Here is a 9,223-nt window from a genome sequence, read left to right on the forward strand (position 1 = left end):
GGTATGACACTTGGGTAGATTTGATGATTCTTGATATGGTGGACTTTGATGTTATCTTGGGTATGTCCTGGCTTTCTCCTTATCACGCAATCTTAGACTGTTACGCCAAGACATTTACTTTAGCCATCTCGGGCATTCCTAGGCTTGAGTGGAGGGGTACTCCTAGTCCCGCTCCGAAGAAGATCATTTCCTTCCTTCCGGCAAAGAGGTTAGTAAATAAGGGTTGTTTAGCCTATCTAGCTTATATGCGTGACACGACTATTGCATATCCACCCCTTGAGTCCATTTCTATTGTGAGCGAGTTCGCGAAGGTATTCCTGTCGGATCTGCCGGGTATGCCACCCAATTGCGCATTAACTTCGGCATTGACTTAGATCCGGACACTCATGGAACCTGCCGAGTAGAGAGAGCTTAAGAAGCAGTTACAGGACTCATTGAGTAAGGGGTTCATTAGACCGAGTGTCTGCCCTTGGGGTGCTCTTGTGTTATTTGTGAAGAAGAAAGATGGGACCATGAGGAAGTGCATTGATTATTGCCAGCTGAACAAGGTTACTATTCAAAACAAATGCCCTATGCCTCGTATTGATAATCTATTTGACCAGCTTCAGGGTGCTTCGGTGTTTTTGAAGATTGACTTGCGTTCAAGTTACCACCAGTTGAGCATCAGCGCGAAGGATATTTCGAAGATAGCCTTTCGGACGAGGTATTGCCACTATGAGTTTCTGGTGATGTCTTTTGGGCTTACCAATGCCCTGGTAGCATTTATGACTTTAATGAATGGAATCTTTGGGCCATTCATTGACTCCTTCGTGATCGTGTTTATTGATGATATCTTCGTGTATTCCAAGAGTATAGAGGAGCATGAGAGCCATCTATTTGGGTGATTGTTGATCGGTTGAATAAGTCCGCTCAATTTGTTCCAATTCAGGTTTCCTATACCACAGAGAATTTAGCCAAGCTGTACACTCGAGATATTATTAGATTGTATGGGGTTCCTATTTTTGTCGTATATGATCGGGGTACTATCTTCACTTCCCAATTTTGGAGGGCTTTTTATGCGAAGTTGGGTACCCGATTGGATCTCAGTATAACTTTTCATCCCCAGACTGATGTCCAATCCGAGCGAACCATTCAGGTGCTCGAGGACATGATGAGAGTGCGTGTTAATGATTTTGGTGGTCATTGGGATCAGCACTTACCATTGGCAGAATTTGTGTACAATAACAGTTATCATTCGAGTATTGGCATAGCATCTTTTGAGGCTTTATATTGTAGGAGATGTAGATCTACGGTTGGCTTGTTTGATGGGTTCGAGGTTCGACCGTGGAGTACTGATTTGTTGAGAGAGTCCTTTGATAGAGTGAGAGTTATTCAGGCCAAGCTTTTGGTAGCTCAGAGTTAGCAGAAGATGTATGCGGACCGAAAGGTCCGAGATCTAGAGTTTGCTATTGGTGACCATGTTCTATTGAAGATTTCACCCATGAAAGGTGTTATGAGGTTCAGGAAGAGGGGCAAGTTGAGCCCCAGGTATATTGGTCCATTTGAGATTGTTGATCGTGTGGGTGATGTAGCTTATGAGTTGGCATTGTCGCCAGGCTTGGCGAGAGTTCATCCGGTTTTTCATGTTTCAATGCTGCAGAAGTACCATGCTGACAGTACCTACATTGTTTGTTGGGATTTGTTATTTTTTTATGAGAATTTGACCTATGAGGAGGAGCCTATTGCGATATTGGATAGGCAGGTTCAGAAGTTGAGGTCGAAGGAGATTGTTTCTGTGAAGGTGCAATGGAAGCATCGTCCTGTCGAGGAGGCTACTTGGGAGACTGAGTCCGACATGCGTAGTCGATATCCTCATTTGTTCATTGATTAAGGTATTTCCCATTCGTTTCCTTTCTTCTCTAGAGGACGAGCGATGGTTAAATTGGTATATGATGTAATGACCCGTTTGGTCATTATAGCTTTTCCGGTATTTTACGCCCCTTTTCGAGCTTGGTTAGCTCACTTTTGATCCAAGGGGATCGTCGACATGCTTCCCGAGGTGTCTAGATTTGATTCGGGCGGCTATTTATTAAATTTGGACTTCAAACAAAAAAGAGTTGACTTTTAGATAAACGGAGCTTTTTCGGGAATCTGTCGATTCCGAGAGGTCTGGATGGTCATTTAGAACTTGTGTGTATATCTGATTCGGTTCCTAATGCACTCGGATGCATTTTGGGACTTGGACTGGGAAATTGGAATTGAGGTATCGGGGGTTCAGACGGTCAACGAGACCTCCGTTGGAAATTTCGAGGCCACGAGCGCGTTCGTAGCGTGTTTTTATGCGAGTCTGTGTATGTGGTTCGTGAGCAGATAGCCTCGGGAATGAGTCGAAAATTCGAGTTGAAGTGTGAAAATTTGAGAAGTTTCTGGTGTCAGGTGCCTGCTTTGGCAGCGCTAGCATCGCTACAGTAGTACCGCTGAAGCGGTCACCCTATCGCTGGAGCGGTGTTTGCCATGTGGGCATGACCGCTGGAGCGGCCTTAGCGTCGCGAAAGCGGGTGACAGACAGTGAGTTCATTAAAAGGGGTGTTAAAAGCCCTTAGTCTATCATTTAGTATCATTCCGAAATTTGAGCTCTAGGAACTATTCTTGGGGATTATTGGTGAAGATTCTTGGTGGTAAATTCTCCTAACCATCTTGCTATTTCATTGTTCCTAATCATCTTAGAATTCCTCTTTCCTTGTCAGTCGCTTAGTAATGGAAGATTAAAAAGGGATTTTATATCTCGGCTTATTAATGATGAAATTGATTGGGTTTACGCTAGATTATGATATCTAGGGTTGTTAATCATATATATCTGTCTTTATTAGTGTTGAATTCTTGAATCTAAGAGTTAGGCTCCCAAAATTGGGGGTTTCACTTGAAATTCTAAATTAGGTGAATCCTTGAGTTAATTTAGCGATTATTTGTTGGGTTTTGATCACCTGGTGCTTAATTTGATATTTTACTCCCGAATTTCCCATTTTGACCTTGTGGGCCCGGTTTCCCCAAATTCTAGGGTTGGTTTTGATCGAAATTGAATAATAGAAATATAGGTATCGATCTTCATGATTTCAAATCTAGATTTTGAATATGCCTAGACTTTATTGATCTTGTGGTTCAGCGGAAGGGGAAAGCGAATGAGTGATTGTTGGTGTTTACTATTCGGCCATCCAGGTAGGTTATGGCTTACCCTTGGTGAGACTTTGTGTAGCGAAACATATATTTAGATTATATTGACTGAGAAAGCATGTAAACCTTCGGGTATGAAGTTGGGTTTGATATTATATTAGGTTGGGCCCTATTGTGTGATTAGGGTTAGCCACCCCATTGTATTGTGATTGATTTGTCCTATTGTTGTGGGCTTGATGCCGCGTAGTGATAGTGGATATTGGAGGTTATTGAGATATCTTGTTCATGATATTGTGGTGCCCACTTATTGGCATTTGATTTTAGGAATAGTGTTTTTATATGACTTGTGTAGTCTTTCATAATATTGTTGGCTTACCTATGTTTGGTACTTGTGATATTGATCTGATTATTCATGTTGACTGATACATTGCACGCATTCACATCTCTCATGATATATGGTTGGTACATTGTTGATATTTGATGAAACACTGTGATGAGCTGAGCTCACTTTGCATGAGAGGGATGTGAGTAGTCTGATGTCCGATGGTTGTCCCGCAATCGTGGATTGTATGCGAGTGATGTGAATATTCCGATGTTCGATGATTGTACCAGAATCGTGGAATGTGTGATGTGAGAGTACGATGTCTGATGATTATCCCGGAATCACGGATGAATGAGTACATGGACTTCACGGGTCCCTCATGGGTTGTGCTACCGGGACATCGATACTTCCGTCCGGAGTACATATGTACACTGCATTGCATTGGCATTCTTTCATCATTGCATTGCATTGTATTTTTGGCTTATATTATGATGATCTGGTGATTTACTTGAGTTGTTGATTTCACATTGGATATATTGAGACTTAGTACACTTGGGTTTAGATTCTTCAACCTAGGTGATGAAGGATACTTGGTTCTGGTTTGTGTTTGATTTATAATTGTTGATTTATCTGCCTATCCTGCTTTATTGTCTGAATTATGTTAGTTATACTTAGTCGGCCGATGATATCTACCAGTACTGTGGGTTGTACTGACCTGCACTTGCTGCATTCTTTTATGAATGCAAAGTTCCAGGTTGGGTCTGTTTCCATCTTCCGTGGTTGATAGTCGCCATCAGTACAGCTTCGAGTTTCTTGGGTGAGCATGAGACGTTTGCTGCCTTGAAGACTCCTCTTATTATGTCTTATTTTTTCATTATGAGACATAGACAGATTTGATGTATTATTATATTTCAGACTTGTATATTTCCATTGGATGCTCTTGTATGGTTTAGACCAGACCGTAGGAGTATTTCTTATTTCCACACTTGTTTCTATATTACATCGTGAGACTTACGTGATTATTCTCTTCCCCTTAATTGAGTTATTTATTTTTGTCTTTAGTTTCATCGGGTTGAGGGTTTGCTTACCGAGGTGGGAAAGATAAGTGCCCGCATGGCTTAGCCAAAATGGGTCGTGACAGGTAATACCGAAAGATGAAGAAAATCTACAGAGAATAAGTAAGCACATAGTTAGTACTTGTTGTAGGTTTGAATTATTCTATTGTTATAGATTATAATAAATTAATTTTATACAATTTAATGATCTTGGTAAAAATAAATGTAAAATTGAAGAAATTAAGTATACTTTATATGTTGGAGAAAGAAAGAGATAAATAAAATATCACATCAAAGTCTAAGTTTGTAAGAAATTTGAAAGCTGTATAAAAATAAAGTGGTTCCACACATAGTTAATTTGCACCGTCATATAATGAAAAAATGTCATATAATCGAAACGTGGAAGTTAAATAAATGGTTCATTTTATAAATACTACGAAGGTGATTTCATTTTTATTTACTAATTTGGGGGGGGGGGGGGGGGGGGGAATATGTTTCTACAAGCTCTCTACAATTAAACAATTTTTATAAGTTGTTTACTCGCTTTTCTGGGTTATCAAACCGTGTTTTTTATATGTTCTACTTCTAATCTACAGTTGTTTTTTAAGTAATTTGTTAGGATCAAGATTTGTCGGCAAGAGAACTTTAATAGTACGTAAGTCGTAACAGAATTTTGATCAAAGTTCTATGATATAGAAATTTTTGATGATGTTCTCAGACCTCAGTCAAACAAATATCCAAAATGAAATCAAAATCATAATTACACGATAGTAGCAATTTAGTGTAATTCAAATATGGAAAGAGTTTACGTAAATGCAGTTTTTATTTTGGAAGGAATCCTATGACAGTGTTAGGTGAAATATTATAAATATAATTAAATAATAATTTGAGAGACAAAATTGTCATGTACTATTTTAATTTAATTATTTTTCTAATATTTAAGATTTCAAAAACAATTTAAAATAACTATGATTTTATTTTCTTTTGGAGACATTGAATAAAACTTGAATTCAACTTCCTATAATTTCCATTAGAATTAACAATCTAATTAGAAAGTTTGTCCGGAAAAAAACTATTGCAAGAAGGATTTATAAACCAAAAAAAGGAATTGGAAGTGGGGAAGGAAAAAAGAAGACGAAGAAGTCCTACACCAAAATTAGGAATAGGCACACGTTATTCCATCCATGATTAAATATGTCAAATTGTTAAAAGTCCATGATTAAACATGGCAAACTGTTAAAAAATATATAAGCTATTTGTCTTTCAACGCAATTGGAAGACAAGTAAAATAAGTATACCATGTTTTCCAAGTGTTTTTTCATAAACATCCAAATCCCTTATAATAGAAGTCCTCTCTCATATTATATCCTAATATTTGGTAAAAATCAAAGCACATTATTTGATGTTGACTCTACATTTTAAGTCTTTAAGCAACCTAAATGATATTTTTTACAAAGAAAAATAATAGTATAATTTTGGGCAAGTTACATAAAGAGTTTAAATATATGGCCTCTCCTTCATACTTGCTGAAAAAAGAATAAGGCACGCAAACAGGAAAGGCTATGGCTTCTTCAATCTCTATCAATATTCTTTTTTCATTCATATTCCTATTTTCAGCTTCATGTGCTGTTTCATATACAATTCAAGATCAATTCTATCAGTGTATTAATCTCCATTCGGACCATTCAATCCCTTTCTCCATAGCTTTCTTCACTCCCACTTTCAATGCTACTTCATTCAACTCTGTCCTTAAATCCACTGCCGAAAATCTAAGATGGTTGGCACCTTCTCAACAAAAACCTCTACTTATTTTCACTGCTTTGATTGAGTCCCATCTCCAAGCAGCAGTCATTTGCACGAAAGAGTTAGGAGTGGAGGCCATGATTTTGAGGGCATATCTTATACATCAGCAATGAAAACATCAGTTCCCTTTATCTTGCTTGACTTAGCTAAACTTCGCGCTATTAAAGTGGACATTGAGGATAATAGTGCTTGGGTTCAAGCTGGTGCGACTGTTGGTGAAGTATACTATAGGATTTCAGAAAAAAGCAAGACACATGGTTACCTTGCTGGCCTATGCACCAACTTAGGAATTGGTGGGCATATCACTGGAGGAGCTTATGGTCCTATGTTGAGGAAATATGGTCTTGCAGCTGACAATGTTGTCGATGCTCGAATTGTTGATGCCAGTGGCAGAGTTCTTGATAGATCCTTAATGGGGGAAGACTTGTTTTGGGCAATCAGAGGGGGTGGAGGAGGCAGTTTTGGTGTACTTTTGGCTTGGAACATTAGACTTGTTCCAGTTCCTTCAACTGTGACAGTTTTCACAATTCCAAAGACACTGGAAACTGGTGCAACAAAAGTCCTAAACAAATGGCAACATGTTGCACACAAGATTGATGAAGATCTCTTCATCAGAGTCATGATAACTCTGGCCAATTCAACAAAGGGGAAGAAAACAGTGCAGACAGCTTACCAAGCATTGTTTCTTGGCAAAATTGATTGGCTTCTTGATGTGATGAATCATAGTTTCCCTGAATTGGGATTGACACGAAATGATTGTGTCGAAATGAGCTGGATTCAATCAGTTATTTATATTTCTGGATATCCAAGTAACATCAGGCCTGAGTTCCTACTTCAAGGGAAGTCATTGTTCCCTAAAGTAAACTACAAGCGCAAATCGGATTTTCTCTGTCAACCAATTCCAGAAACTGGACTTGAAGGGATGTGGAAGTAGTTCTTACAAGAAGATTCACCTTTGCTGATATGGAATCCGTATGGCGGAATGATGGGGAAGATATTAGAATATTCAATTCCATTCCCACACAGAAAAGGGGTCATCTGCAAGATACTGTACACAACTACTTGGACAGCTGGAGAATCTGCAGATAAACATATCAACTGGATCAGAAGGCTTTATGAGTACATGGGCACTTTTGCTTCCAAGTTTCCTTGAGAAGCTTATGTGAATTATAGAGATCTTGATTTGGGTATGAACAAAAATGCCAACTCAAGTTTCTTGGAAGCTAGTGTTTGGGGGAAAAAGTATTTCAAGAACAATTATGATAGTCTAGTGCTGGTGAAGACTAAGGTTGATCCTGATAACTTCTTTTGGCATGAACAGAGTCTACCAATCCTTCCCTTCAAAGTTGACAAAGTTTGTTCACTGAAGAATGATTTTGGTTTGATGTCAAGTTGAAAGATTTCAGGTAAAAGTAAAAATAAGTTGGCTTTTGCTTTTCATTTGGTTTCATGACCTATAATGGATTGTAGTAGAAGTTTGAATTGATATGATCAACATTTTCAATTGCTTGTTCAAAAACAATACTAATAATCTTGAGAAAAGATTGACCTGCGTATGAGTTGCTACATCCCTACAAGCTAATTTTCATCTCATTTCATGATATGATTTCATCCGACCAAAAAGTCATAACAGTGACTTTTGACTTTCTCATACTCCCCTTCAAAATAAGACAATTTTGTGTCATTCTTAACCGATCTTTTCTTTTTCATGAATTGACTAAATCGTATTCCTAACTGATAGTGACTTATAAATTACATACGATAAGTAAGTAAGTTTTATAAAGAGATAATGGCTAAAAACACACCTCAAGTCTCACTTTTTTTTAGTTTCCTATCTGAACTATTAGGTGTGAGAGTTTCATATCTAAATTATCACTACTAGTTTACAAAACACACCTCAACTATCAGTTGTTCACTTTTCCTACCTGAACGATCACCAACTAGTTTGCAAAACACACCTCATTAAAAGTGAATAAAGGTGTGTTTTACAAACTAGCTGGTGATAGTTTAGGCAGAAAAAGTGAAAAACGGATAGTTGCGGTGTGTTTGCAAGCTAGTTGTGATAGTTTAGGTAGAAAATTCTCACACCTGATAGTTCGGGTAAGAAACTCAAAAAAAATGTGATACTTGAGGTGTCTTTTTAATCCTTAACTCTTTTATAAACCCCATTTGATTAATGCGATTTATTTCTAACATCATCTCCTATGCCTTCGTTATGTGACCGGTTTTAAGTCGCATCTAATGAGATTGGTACATCCATGGAATTTCCACAAAAATAACATGTCAATGCAATTCCATTTTCTTAACACCATTTAGAGAAATTTTATTTTATGAGTCACATAACCAACACTACTTGTGTTAGGCTACTTTACTCTTGACAAGTGGACCCTTTCTATTTTTGGGCATAAAAAAGAAAGGCAACTTTAAAGTGCACATTTAATTACCTAGCTAGAAAAAAATTGAAAATATCTTCAAAATCTACTAATCGAGAATGATACTAACAAAATTGGCGTTAGGGAAATTTTTAGTTGCAATGTTCTAAAACCTTTCGGAATATAATTTTTGTTATTGAAGATCTAAAATAATTTTTTTCTCTAAATATTATATTTGTCAAATATTCAATTATAAATATTAAAAATTATTGTACGGTTATTTCTATGTATATGTTTATACACAAGTGCACCTGGTTCATGATCATGTGTTCTTAATTATAACTCATTCAATTTTTTTGACCAAAAAAAAAAAAAAAAAGACTAATAGCATATAAGACCAAGTTGTGGAATTTTAACACTAACTTATTTGCAAAAGTTCATTCCTTCATTAGTATAAGAGAAATCGATTATTACATGTTATAAAATAAGAAAAATAATATAAGATGATCAATATATATTGT

At 37.2% G+C, this 9,223-nt stretch overlaps 1 pseudogene; it reads left to right on the plus strand.

Moving 5' to 3' along the window:
• The first annotated feature begins 6,011 nt into the window (after window positions 1-6,011).
• LOC132605900 (monolignol oxidoreductase AtBBE-like 15) lies at window positions 6,012-7,947 on the plus strand (annotated as a pseudogene).
• Window positions 7,948-9,223: the final 1,276 nt, after the last annotated feature.

This window comes from Lycium barbarum, chromosome 8 (genome assembly GCF_019175385.1).
Source record: "Lycium barbarum isolate Lr01 chromosome 8, ASM1917538v2, whole genome shotgun sequence".
NCBI lineage: Eukaryota > Viridiplantae > Streptophyta > Magnoliopsida > Solanales > Solanaceae > Lycium > Lycium barbarum.